Source organism: Psittacula echo (genome assembly GCF_963264785.1).
Source record: "Psittacula echo genome assembly, chromosome: 1".
NCBI classification, from domain to species: domain Eukaryota; kingdom Metazoa; phylum Chordata; class Aves; order Psittaciformes; family Psittacidae; genus Psittacula; species Psittacula echo.
This window is the reverse complement of record NC_137735.1, coordinates 79,442,859-79,457,771: the sequence shown is the minus strand read 5'-3', so window position 1 is coordinate 79,457,771 and position 14,913 is coordinate 79,442,859. Positions and strand designations below refer to the sequence as shown.

Here is a 14,913-nt window from a genome sequence, read left to right as displayed (position 1 = left end):
CCAAAGTCTAACTTCAAGCTTATAGGCAAATGACATCACGGGAAGACAAGACCGCAGTTCGCACACAGAAAGCAGTATGCTGTCCAGACCATCCAAAACACAGAGTAGATGTTTGCAGAATTTCATGATAAGCTGATTAAATTTGCTGAGCAAATATATTTTCCATGGCCAAATCTAGGTGAATCTTCCCAGGGAAAGCAATTCTCCTGTTTGGATCACCACCAATGCTCCAAAGATGAAGAGCCTGGAGTTTTTCAGAGACTTGATTTAATCTTGACAATTTTAATTTATTTTTCAATTCTGAGAATCAGCTACAACATTATCATGAAAACTTAAAGAAACAGGTCTGGCCAAAACAAAGAGCAAGCCCAGAATATTTCAGTTAGTTAATGCTGGACATTATTTTCTTAGTGGTACCTATAGGTTCTTATACCACAGCAGTCAAAGAAATGAGCGCCAGATGGGTATTTGTTTTCTGAGGGGGTTGTATTTTGGGTTTTGGGGTGGTTTTGTTGTCTTGGCTTATATCATTCAGGGAAAAGGTATAGGTACAACAGCAAAAAATTTTCTGTCAGAGTATGTTGCTGCTCCACCAGAGTCTTCTGCCAGCTTAGCTAGAGAAATACAGCTCTTGGGGACATTCAGCTACACCACCACAGTCAGAACTGTACAAACCTTGTGAGCAGATCAGACACAAACTGGATTTCAGAAAGGCAAATTTAAATTAGCACACAAGGGAGATTTATTGACAAATTACTTAAATTTCTGTTCATTCAAGTCTGTGTAATTTGCGTTACCTTGCATGAAAGTCAATGACTTCATTTCTTTTCAGTTCAGGGCCTGCACAGTCAACTTTGCTACTGCTAGCCTTTTGCCAGCTGACATTTCTCTAGGAAGCATATCTTGTACAGTGATTAAAGAGAAAACAGGGAAGAAGTGTATCTTAAAAGGAAATTCCACACATTTTTTTTCCCCTCAGACTATAAAATGAGATGAAGATAATTCCAGGATTAACACACAAAATCTTTGGGATGTCATTCAGAGACCAGATGAAAACTGAAATGAAACTGACAGCATAAAGATGGGAGACTTTTTCACAGTGTCTTTATCAGAGATTTTTACCAGCAAATATCTAAAGCTACAGCCAGCAGCTTAAATATGAAGGAGAAAAAACTATCTGTTTATTTGCTTACTTTTTCTATGCACTTTGGAATGCAAGAAACCACTTCACACATCCTAGAGAGCACTTCTGTGCCTACACAGAACCGCAGAATCATTAAAGTTGGAAAAGACCTTTGAGATCATTGAGACCAACTGCTAAGCCAGCACTGCCAAGTTCACCACTAAACCATGTCACTAAGCGCCCCATCTACACATCTTTTAAATACTCCACCGCTTCCCTGGGCAGCCTGTTCCAATGCTTGACAACCCTTTTGGTGAAGAAATTTTCCCTCATACCTAATCTAAACCTCACCTGATGCAACTTGAGGCCGTTTCCTCTTGTACTATCCCTTGTTACTAATTAGAAGGTGAAGAAAACAGATCCAGAGACATGGCCCAGTCCAAACAGTGCCATGTCAGACAACACCAATATTCTTGTTCTAGTAACCCTCACGTAACTTATTTTCTGTCTTTCATATCCACACTTCTCTTTCTTTGCTTTCTCCTGCCACCAACATCTGGATACACCCTATTGCCTCACTGCCTCATCTGCACAATTCAACATTTCCATAGATGTAACTGCAGTACTACAAAATACAACCATAATGGCAATACCATCTTCCCACTGAAAGAAAACTATCTCTGTTTAGTTTCAATTGCTCCTACTCTTTGACTCATTTTCTCAGTCCCTTGTATCTTTTCCCATTGCCCATGACAAGGACTTATTTTCAGAGCACGTGTTTAGATGTGACATCTATTTAGACAGGATTCTCACTGTCATCATATGATCGCATGGAGAATACTGGGCAGCCACTGCGCACTGGCAAAAACTCCTCTTATGCCCCTTAGCAAGAGGCTGAAGGAGAGCAGGAAAGGAAGGGTTTGGAGGGTATCATTTGCTGTCAGGGCAAGCAGCATTTGCCATAACTGTGGATAACTGTAGGCAATTTAAAATGAGAAATTGTGTAACCTTTTCATATGACACAAGTATTGGTCAGAAGTTAGTGCGAGAAAGAGGGATGGACACGTGCTTTTCAAGCCTCGTCAAGTGGCCATTATGAGAAAGGTTTTCCAGCAGCCTTCATTTATTCAGCTTTTTTTCAAGGAAGAAGAATTGTAGGGGTTATGTCCAGAGCACCAACACTTTAAGATCCTTAAGAATGTTACAAAAGCTGTACTGCATTTCTCTGTCAATCCAGGGTGGGAGAATTCAACTAAAACATGTTTTCCTGAGCAAAAAATATCTTTCAGACTTTACCATCTACGTAGACTGGATCCCTCTGGAAGAGGCAAAACACCTCTGCACCTTCAGTTTGGGCAAGGTGCAAAGGCAAATGCTAGGATGGTCCAAATTCTACAGCAGACATGTAGTCTGGCTTTGATCCCCAGAGCTATTCTGAATGAGAGGAGGCCCCCTCACTTCATTTTTCTCCATACCACAGCAGCAATACACCACTAACGCCCGTCTGAGCTCAGATGGTGCAAATGGTACATGTAAACAACACCTAAGGGGTAGATAAGACGTAGAAAGGGTCATTTGCAAAATTATTCTTTTAGAGACTTCAGTAAAGATGTATATTCTATGCATTCTAAGCAAATAATAAATGTGAACATTATCAGAGGACTTTCAATACCCTAACAGAGGCTAAATATTTTCTATTAATTTCAACATTAATGTAAACAAAGTCCCTATTTACCGTTATCTCCAATCTTTTTCTCCTTCTCTAGAGATTCAAAATAAATTTCAGCAATAACCAGATGGTGAGTAACCATTAGAAAACAGCTTTTAATAATAAAACCTAATTAGTTCTGACATGACCTCCATTGTGTATTATCAGCTTTGGCTATCATTGTCTCTAAATTGGAGAGACATCAATTTGATAGATGGACCACTTGGTGGATAAAGAACTGGCTGGATGGCCACATGCAAAGAGTTGTGGTCAATGGCTCAGTGTTCTGCTGGAGACCAGTAACGAGTGGTGTCCCCCAGGGTTTGGTGTTGGGACCAGTCTTGTTCAACATCTTTGTCGGTGACATGGACAGTGGGACTGAGTGCGCCCTCAGCAAGTTTGCCGATGACACCAAGCTGTGTGGTACGGTTGATACGCTGGAGGGAAGGGATGCCATCCAGAGGGACCTTGACACACTTGTGAGGTGGGCTGATGCCAACCTGATGAAGTTTAACCATGACAAGTGCAAGGTCCTGCACCTGGATCAGAGCACAGCTACAGGTTGGGCAGAGAAAGATTCAGAGCAGCCCTGCAGAGAAGGACTTGGGGATCTTGGTAAATGAGAAACTTAACATGAGCTGGCAGTGTACGCTCACAGCCCAGAAAGCCAGCCGCATCCTGGGCTGCATCAAAGGAGTGTGACCAGCAGGTCAAAGGAGGTGATCCTGCCCCTCTACTCTGCTCTCCTGAGACCTCACTTGGAGCATTGTGTACAGTTCTGGTGTCCTCAACATAAAAAAGACATGGAACTGTTGGAACAAGTCCAGAGGAGGGCCACGAGGACGATCAGGGGACTGGAGCACCTCCCGTATGAAGATAGGCTGAGAAAGATGGGGCTGTTCAGCCTGGAGAAGAGAAGGCTGTGTGGAGACCTCATAGTAGCCTTCCAGTATCTGAAGGGGGCCTATAAGGATGCTGGGGAGGGACTATTCATTAGGGACTATAGTGATACGACAAGGGGTAACGGGTTCAAACTTAAACAGGGGAAGTTTAGATTGGATATAAGGAAGAAGTTCTTTACTGTGAGGGTGGTGAGGCACTGGAATGGGTTGCCCAGGGAGGTTGTGAATGGTCCATCCCTGGCGGTGTTCAAGGCCAGGCTGGACAGAGCTGTGGGTGACATGGTTTAGTGTGAGGTGTTCCTGCCCATGGCAGGAGGGTTGGAACTAGATGATCTTAAGGTCCTTTCCAACCCTATCTATTCTATGATTCTACGATCGTACGAACTTTGCAGCTCCACAACCATTACAGACAAACCTTAGCCATGAAGTCTGGTGAAAACCCTTACTCCTTAGGTTCTCTCCAGCCCCCTTAATTTTGGAAGTGACTTTAAATGGGACTAATAGATATACAAGGAAATTAGTACTTGCATTCATAGCTCCAATTTATTCTGAAGCTTCCACTTTCTTTTTACACATTCTGATACATGCTGCAGATTTGCTTTTCCATATGACAGTATTTCAGGCTTGCTTGCAAAGGACTGCAGTCACAAAGAAGATTCCTTGCTTAAACAACAATTTTCCCTTTGTGGCTTATTAGAGCCAATTTAAGCCAGAATAACAAGAAGCAAAGAAACAAAACAAATGCATAGCTGTCATTTAAAAACATATTCTTACAAGGCTTTAGGGGTATCATTTATGAAACACAAAGAGATTTCCTTCTTTAGCAGTGTTCCAACGCATTACTCTTTCGTGCTTACTCCAAGACATGAATATACTTGCCTAAAATGTCAGTAAGGTATTTATACAAAGGCAACTTTTCAGAAACCTATTATTGTGAATACAAAACAGGAAGTACAGTAATACCACCAGTATATGTTAAATAATGCTTAGTATAAACTGTGCTCATCAACTAATAAGCAGTGTTAATCCCTTTAGGGGAAAGGGAGATGTGAAGTGTGAACTGAAAATACTGACTCATGATAAAACCTTTGTGCATTTTTCCCACAAGGTTTTCTGTTTTGTTGTTTTGGTTTGGTGTTTTTTTTTTTTCCCCTCCCCTCCTAATAGCAGACAGAACACAACAAAGGACAGAATTTGCAATATAAATGAGAAAATGAGGGGAGAAATGAGAAAAAAGAGGGGTTTAAGTTTGATGATGTGCTTGAAAGTGAAAAACAAAACCATGAAAATATAATAAAATAATAGCTCAATAAATGCTTAATGATATTTCGCACTCCGCAACTCCCTTCAGTTCTCATGCTTTTACTAGCTAAGTATTGTAACAATTATGTCATACAGAAGGTGCACCTTCAGGAAACTACTTTATCAACTACTCAAATGCATCTGTACTGGTGTACAAGCATCACAACTATTTAGAAGAGGATGGAAATAAAAATGCCATATAATACTGACTAGTCTTCAGCCACTAGACAGATTTTAGACTACAAGTGAGAAAACCTCATCATTAGTTTGCTCTTTTCAAAATACCCACAGCTGCAGTGAAAAAAAAAAAAAAAAAAGTAAAAAAACAATCAAGAGCTTCCCAAGTACAAAGCCCTGAAACAAAAACCATATGCAAATCCCACATGGGCAGAAATCAAAACTTCTCTTTCCTAAGGTCTGACAAACAGTTATCTATTTACAAATGTGTAAGAACATCTCTTCTGACACAACTCTCTCACAGTCACACAGTCTCTCCACTTTCTCCCACAGGCAGACTATTTCGAAATCTTCATGCAAGCTAACAGACTGAACTTTGGTTTGACTGCCATCTGCTGACTCCATGTTTTGGCAACCTGAAAAGTCATTTAAAAATATGTGCACAAAGCTTTCAAGATGTCCAGTTTCTTATTCCACTTTCTGGTAACCAATTAGAGATAACAGGTATTTATGTTTAAAGAAATCAAATTACACCAGATGTCCTGATAATTAGCACCCTTCAGCTAACTTTCAGATAAACACACACAGAAAATGTAATTATTTCATGCACATCAATAAGATGACTATTGAAACAAAAGTATGTAACACACAGGACCATTGTGATAGTAAGAAACAGAGAATTAGGTACAACAGCTACTCCTTAAAGAGAAACATAGCTGAAGCAACTACTAAAAAAATAAGGAAAATATAAAATAGTGATAGACTACCTTTATTTTCCTCTGCAAGGCAGAACATCACAACAATCTCATTTGCCACACAAATATTTGATATTATGTAAAGTCTCCATTTCATTGTATCCCAATGAAACACACACACATATACACATGAAAGAAACCAAACTCACTTTCAAGACCCTCATATTTTGCTGGTTTCTTTCCTTCAAGATAGGAAATACTTTGCGAAGGGCTGAGTTGGTTGCTGATGCTGAAATGATGGAATCAAGGCATGAATACAATTATACCTACCAGCCACTCTGTAAGAGACCACACTGTGCATGAAGACAGGACTTGTAGGGTTTTTTTCCTCACCAAGAACGCTTTTATCAGTACAACCCATGATTTAGATGCATATCTCAGCTCAAATTGAAGCAATAAGAAATTTATTCTCCTCTTGCATATAAGAATAGCTTTAGCTTAGATAAGTGTCCACAGTAAGTGACTGAGCAAACTGTGCATGTGCAAAAAGTCATCATCTCAGGACACCACAACCATCTGGCTATGAAAATACCTTGCTTATTTTCACCCTCTCCCTAATTTTTAATGAGGTGGGAGAGCTCTTATATCCCACCCTCCTTTTTAATTTTTCATTTAGCAAAGCTGTAGTCCTTTCATTCCTTTGTTATATGAGAAAAGTGGGGGGCAGGAGAGGAATCAAATGATTATACCTAAATAAGCTATTACTTAAACATATTATACAAATATATTTATATAAGAAGACAATGTTAAAACCCAAAGGGTTCAGACTTGCCAAAACAATGACTGTTTCAGCCCAATTTGTATCCATGGTGTATTTCTGGCTAATCAGACACTTACTTTAGTCACTTCTTTTCTAGTACCTAAAGTTCCAGTTCTGAAAACATTCAAACATTTGCTTACCTTTAAAGTAAAGCTTATGCATAAACAATTCAAGCGTTGGAATCAAAGTAGAGAGAAAACAGTTCATAGAATACATAGCTTATAGATATGAATACATAGAATAGTAGCTTATGGGAATAGAAAACAGTTCTAAAGGTTTGAGTGCAGACGGAAGGAGTTCCAGGTTAAGATCCTTTGTATCAGTATTTTTGTGAAAATAAAAACTAAACCCATGGAAATCTTACCACCAAAATAAAAAAAAGCCCACAAAAACACACAAAAACCCCAAAACAAACAAACAAACAAATAAAAAAACCAAACCCAAACCAACACAACCAGACACAAAAAACCCCAGGCTGACATCTGAATAATGAGTTTGGATTTTTCTAAAAGCCCGGAACTTCAGGTGGCACACCAGGTACACAAATCCTGGAGCTTCTGAATCAAACCACAACTTCTATTCTCTTAGAACAGTACTAATTAAAATCATTTATTTTAAAATATATTTGGTGTCACAGAGAGTTAATGGCTCCAATTCATATTTTTTTTCTTTTCCAAGAACTTACATTATTTGTGTTCTGTCACAGCCCTGCTGGCAGATCACATCAAAATATGCCTTTGTTGTGAAAATGTGTCTGCTTAAACAGTTTCTTTATTTGTGATGTGGCATTTTCTGTGAAACATACACTATTTTCACATGAAAAACCAAGACAGAACCAATTCCTATTCTCTACAAAATTCTAAATGACCCTATAGAAATCCTGCAAACAATCTAGGACCTTCAGTGGTGGCTTTTTTCCTTTTCTTGCTCTGACCACTAGAACTGAAAGTAACCCAGAAAGAGGAAACACAGAACTTCCCCTTCAGTCATAACTCTGAAATCTCTTCAGATGTAGTGGGGTTTCACAGTCATAGAAGAGGGAAGAATTTTGTCCTCTGTGAATGTTAAATCAACAATTTTCTTGAGAAGCAGTGACAGAACAGCACCTCACTTACAGTGCCTACAGCAACTACAGATGGTTTACTTTGTTCCCATCACTATTACAAACATTTTTGTTCTTGATGCACAAAGGATATACATGTCTTCAAGAAGAAGGTGTCAATCTTCTAAAGGCACTACGCTAGCAATAACTGCAGCGAAGAGCATAACCTATTTCCACTTCACACCAATTCTTTGCACTCTTCCATCCCTTGACAACACTTTTTCTGGAGAGGAGGCAGTTGAAGCAATAGCATAAAACACTTCCTGTTCGTGTGGCAAGTCTACATTCTGATAGCAAAATGCACACAAGCAAGACAATAAAAACCCATTAGTTATTTTCCAAACAATGTAAGTGCATTATTTAGCACATGCCAGTACTGCTGATCTAGTTAAGACATACCTTTCATTTAAGAAATGAACTGTTTATCTTGATTTCAGTTGCACAGAACCAAACGAATATCCTCTGCAGCCAATGTTTCTGAGTGAAGAATAAAGTTTGCACTCTAGTTCCCCTGGGAAATGTACTGTTTCTAAATACAGGCAGGGAAGTTCTGAGGAGCATAAGGAATAGGAATCAGTGGAGAAATCTAGGATGAAGCCAGCTATACATTTCCTCGCACACACTCAAATGGCATCGTTAGTGCATGAAGACAACAGAAAAGTTCAGATATCAGATCAAAATGGTACTTAAGCACTAAAACAGGCATTTAAAGACTTTAACACACTTCATCATTAAATGCATAGAAGACTGGCGTTCCAATTTCATTTAAAAAAATTAGAGAGAATTTTGTAAGCTAGCACTTACATACCTTAATAAAACTAATGTAAATGGCCGTTTTATAGGTGCAGTAACATGTTCCAAGATGTGTGGTTGCCAATTACACACACCTCATACGTTGACTGATGAACACACACACCCTGGTGTGTGTTCTTGCTTACATATCTCACGTGCCTCCTTGTTAAGTAATGGAATAAGACTTGCCTTGCAAACTGGCTAACACTGCCTCTTCTCGTTCAGCGACTTCTGCAAAAAATATTCACTGCTAAGAAAAACAACTTCTAAAACACAGCTAAGCTATCTGCAATCTCAAGTACACTCTCTCCATTGCAAGATCCAACTCTGTGATAACCTCCATTTTCTGTATATCACTGTCAGGCATGTGTTTTCCACAGACTGGTTGGCATTCAGCATTTTTCTGCGTGCATTGCTGCTTATTGTGAAGACTTAGTCCTCCTTACAGATGGCTTTTTGCATACCAGCTAGTTTCTCTCAATGAGTGCCTGCTTTACTATTTTCTCATTATGAAAAGATGGGCATGCTCATGTTCTCCACACAACAAGGTACATTGTGGTGCACAGCCAGCCTTCTTTTAGGATTATTTTTGTCTTTAAAAAGATTTGGTTTTTATAATTTTGTTTTGCTCATTTTGAATAAATGCTGGCTAGTGTGCAAGAGCTCTAACAGAAAGGCATGCTTTGTTCAAAACAATGTATTTCTTAGCCTGCTGGAAACCAATCTGTGATTTTTATTATGTTTTGGTTTGGTGTTTTTTCCCCCCCTCAGTCACAGTACTTAATTCCAAATGTATCAACACCAGGACCTGTAGCTCACCTATCATGCTCATTTCTGACAAGACATAGCAAAACCAGTGCCAGTCTTCTACAGAACCTGTGTACAAAGGAATTCAAATTGTCTTAATCTCATTATACTGTGTGATGCTTTATCTCTCATTCCTCTGTTTTCAGTGACAGTCCAACTGTGCTTGTCAGGATCTGTCTATAGATAACAGCATGTACTGGCAGGGTAAGGACTTTTCCTGTGCTACCTCTCTATTGCGACACATAACAGACCCCTTCATCTCATCTATTTTTCCTGCATAAAATTTTCATCTCCTTTATAAGGTCTAATACCAAAGGAATTATGTAATACAGGAGCCATAATTTCTGATGATAGTTATTCAGAGCAACAAGAATGAAGAATGAGGGTAAAGAACTGTCCAAGACTCTCATGAGACTTAGCAATTGGATAACATTCAATATAAGTAAATGCGAAGCAATGAACATGGGAAATTGGGAAATTCAATCTTTCCTTCATATATAAATGGATGGGCTGCAAGATGAATCATTACCACTTCTAGTTTTAATAGACAGTGATGAACACTTTATCTCAGCTCTTCACAGTGATCAAATATAAGCAAACCAAGTGTTAAAAATTCGGAACCGCTAATAAAAGAGTAAAGACCAAACCAGAAAGAATGTTTATTATATTTACACCATACAAACCCATGTTGCAGCCACACTTTGGATAGTGTAAGCAGTCCTGGTCCCTTTCTCTCAGAAAGGATATAATAGATTTGGAAAAGGTTCAGAAAAGAACAGAAAGGATGATCAAAGGCACAAGACAGTTTCTGCTTGAGGCACAGTGGCTCTCCTTTCATTCTGCACCTTGTTCACTGACTCCAGTCATTCAGGAGGGTTTTGTTTGTTTGGTTGGTTTTGGTTTTGGTTTTTTTTTTTAAGAGAAGATTATATAACTCATAGAAAGGCAGAAGGGTGTGAACCAGAGAAAGGTTCAGCTTTGCATATCAGTTGTTTTGAAAACCAGCTGCTTTGCCAGAAACAGAGCACAGAGATGTGTGGAATGGGGGCACAAAGGCATGATTTGGCATTAAAAGCATCATTCTTGTTTGTTTCCTGACAGAATGTGAAAAATTATCATGAGCTTTGTTCAGAAACAGGTTCTAAAATGCCCACAAACTTGTTTTGAGTTTTGGCTTGTCCATGAAAGACCAATGAGAAAGCCACAGTGATGTTTCACTTCTTCATCTTTCATCTGTGAAGTGAAGGCTATTTAATTTGCCTTCCTTTCTCTTATCATTGTTTTAGGAGGTACTACTGCAGGTGACACTGAAGTAAGTCACCTATACATAGGCCACAATGCATAAGCCAGCAATGGCTGCAGCCCTCCGCATAAATAGGCCAGTTTTTCAAGAGGTTTATTTACCTCTATTTGTCTTAATATTTCTTTAGTTCTCTCTGTGTCTTCACCTGAAAAAAAAATCTAGGGGCATTTAAATACAGGTTCTGACATCCTTTTCTATCATCCTGCCAACTTCAATGTATATGATTAATTTCATAATAGATTTTTCTATTTTCTAAAGTCAATTTTCATAAGATTTTTTTATGTTGAAATTTTAACTTTGGAGAGGTTATTAATGGGAAAATAGAATACATTATCCTATCTCAATTAGTGACTAGTAAATCAAAACCAGCTTATTTCTAGATTTAAAAGAAGTAATAAAAAGCAAGAATTGTCAGTATGATATGATCATCAATACAAAAGTACAGTTCCCAAAGCCACCTTCTAGAGCACCTGGTAAGGAAAAGTAAATCAAGAAGACACTGTAGGCAGCAATCAGAATAATGTTATAAAGTGTATACAAAGCTTAATTAAGAGAAGGCTTTTTCAAAATCTTTTCCGCACATGTGGTATATGCTTCTCTGCAGCACAAAGCTTAATTTGTCACAGAGGGACATACATTTAAAACAAAGAAGTAACTACACCCTGATTAATTAAATTCTTCAACAAAGTAAGAACATAACCCCCAAAAGGAGCAGTCACCAGATTTCCAGAAGTGCAGAGTCCTACCAGCCATTGTCTGGCACCACCCAATCAAAATACTCATTTGACTTTCAGACCCTTCTCTCTCAATTTCAAATACCTTATAATCTACATGTTTTTCTAGGTTATCCCAAAAATCTAGCAAACTGTTGAGATCCTGAGCCAACTCTTACAACTGTGTATACATCAAATCATACAAAGCTTCAAACAAGCTTTTGTTATTAAATTACACTGGCACATGCAACCCTGAGGTACTCCAGTGACCTAAATAGTCATCCACCAAGTTTCCACTGTTCACAAGAGATGTTCATATAGACCTAGCTTTGCACTCCTTCCATTTACCTTAAGAAAATGACATATTATGAACCAGTGATTCCAGGTGGTTCCTTCTTCTCTTATTATAATAGTACTACCTTCATATAGCTTGAATGTTAAGAACTTTTTTAAATAATTAAAATCTTAAGAAGGAACCTGTTTTTCCTGAACAAAGCTATTATCTTTCATTGTTATATGTACTGCATAAATGGTATTTCCACTTATCCTTAAGCAGCAAATACATCACGTGCAAGACATCCAGCTTTCATCATTGATGATGTAAAGCTTCATCTCCTTCAACGCAAAAGAAAAATCAACCAGTGGAAACTCTGCCTATGATGCCCTATTTTTCCTTCTCCCCACAGAGGTTTCACAAACAAAAAAAATAGTCCTAATCAACTGAATGGACTAATGATAGCATCTAATATCCAGAAAGAACCTTAAGCAAAAGATCGCTAATATCCTTACTGAGGACCAAGTGTGTATCAGCTAATCCCTAAATTCAACATCTCTTCAGAGTTCTTTACTAATGTATAGAGCTTGATCATACTCCAACTTGCTCATTATAAAGATCAGAGGTTCAGAGGTTTTCTAAACCTAAACCTGAAACCGTCACCACCTTAAAGCATTCCATCAAACAATGAAATCGTACGCTCAGCCTTCCAGCCTGCACCCCGTTATGGCTGATACTAAATCAGTGATATATACAATGCTGGGCTTTCTATTTCACCATGACTTCCATTTTTATTGAAACAGCTGTCACCTTATTAGGGGAGAGAGAAGTATCAACACCTACTATAAAAATCAGTCAACATTTTACATTCTAAGATCATGCATTTAGTAGCTCACACTATTCTGAGCTTCGAACTTCTTGTCCTTTCCAAGCTGGCTGACTGCCTTCAACTAATTTTTTTGTAACATTCCAGTCAAAACATTTCAGCTCTTGCATGAGAAGGAGACCAGGAAAAATGCTACTTTATTCACAATTTTTAAAAATTAAAGAAAAATAAAATTATTTCACTCTAACCTTTGAAGGTAGGTCCTGAGACCTGACCACATTAGAAGAACTTGAAACATCTCAATTTGAAATAGCTTTGTGAGGTTTGTTGACATTCTGCGGATACATTTTCCAACTTTTGCCCACTCAAAGACAGAGCCTTACCAAGGCTTCAGGATTCTCCACGTCATGCTCGATCCAGGCTCCCAAAATGAGAGTAGGAAAATGACTTCTCCCCTTACTGGAGCCACGTGAATCAAGTCAAGCAGGAGGAGCAGAAAAAGAACACCAGAACTGACTCCACGAGAAATAAAAGTTTGATACGAGAAGTGAACAGATTGAAAGCTAAGGTGGACACTGGGGAAAATGATACTCATTAAGAAAGAAATCTACATGTGGAAACCTGGGAGGAAAAAGAGGACTGGGGGATTCTGGCTGGGCAGGAATACATTCAATGAGAAGCACAAGCAGAGGGAAATAAAGATGTCAACTGAGCAAAATGACTAGAAGCAAGAATCATATTGAGATTAGATTAACAGTTTGCTGAAGATCATGAAGTCAGTAGACACAGGAAGTACAGACCAAGAGAATACCGCATAAAGAGAGAGCAGGCAAACTGAATACGGAGAAATACCAAAGAAAGCATATAAGGAAGGAGTTATGCTTATGGAATGTTGGAAGAAACATCACCACTGAAAAAGTAATTTATCTACCCATTACCATTCCTCATATATAATTATATATAATACCATATTAGACCCCATAAAGAACAGCAAAACCATTTAATATTGTTGTGAATTTATCACCTATTTCAAACAAGCATGTTTTCTATGGCAGACCTAGAGAGTCCAGTACTGCTGATAACCACAAAGATCTCAATACGACACCGAACAATGGAATCTGAATGCTCTTCCCAGAAATTGCTCATCTGATTTTAAACAGTGTAAATCAAAGCCCTCCAAAGCAAATTAGGTATTAAAGTAACCAGAGGCAATCATAATGACTTGTAAAAATAATTTTCTAAATTAATGCAATTTAATTAATCATGCACAATGAATACCACTTTAATTAATGTACCTAAAGATTGCATTATGATGCATATGCACGAAGAAGAATGAATTAAGATTATACACACGATCTTACCTATGACAGTTCTTAACTCATACGTGCTCAAACAACAACATTCTCTATAATGCTCTTTCAATATAGTAAACACAATAAATGCCATACATACTGTGCATTTTGCATCCACAAAGAGGAAAGCTGGGCAGAAGACCTGAATGTGTTCATGGCTACAGCCCAAGTACCATAATTGCATCCGTTCCTCTAGCTTCCGTAGCTCACAGTACTACACTAACATCCTTTTCAGCATCACTTCCATAAATATTCAAAACTTTTTGGAACGTTTCTTCCTTAGCTGTTATCAGTAGCCTAATGAGGCTTATTAAATATAATAAGATGCATGCCATCCAACATGCTTGACTGTGAAATATGCCTTGCTGCTCTTTGCTTATCTGCTGTGAAACCCAGTATCCCCAATTACAAGCTACCAAGGCCCTGACAGCTCCTGAGGATGCTCCCATGGGAACAGAGCCAAGCCACATGTCTCTGGAGCGTTACTCAACCGTACCCCTTCCCTGCACAATCCAAACACTGACACAAAGTGGGAAGAGTGAACTAGAAGGATTTAGAAGGAATGAGTTATCATCATGTAGACTGTTCTCAAGTAGGATGTGAAAACCTGTACCTTTATAAGCATGCACGAAAGTTTTAGCAGTTAAAATCTGTACTGGCACATGAAACTCAGCCACAAAATCAGCGTTACTTCCCTAGATGAAGTTGCTTGCTTTGTCAATAAGCCCACACGAAGAACAGAGTTGGACCAACCCAACACTTAGGAATTAATACCCAGTCCTCATGTACTGCTCAAATGCACCCCATTTTTAGAAGCTTGGTTCATTTTAATCCCATATGACCATTCCTGGAGGTATTTAAAAGGTGTGTAGATGTGGCGCTTAGTGACATGGTTTAGTGGTGAACTTAGCAGCGCTGGGTTAGCAGTTGGACTCAATGATCTCAAAGGTCTTTTCCAGCTTTAATGATTCTATGGTTCTATTCTATGTTCCCAGGAGGACCCGGGTAACTATAGAC

At 38.6% G+C, this 14,913-nt stretch overlaps 1 protein-coding gene across 1 annotated transcript in view; it reads right to left on the bottom strand.

The window, feature by feature from the left end:
• Nucleotides 1-14,913, bottom strand: part of AFG2A (AFG2 AAA ATPase homolog A) — a gene marked incomplete at both ends in the record, with an annotated part of 201,157 nt that overhangs the window by 114,167 nt on the left and 72,077 nt on the right. The window lies entirely within an intron of this gene.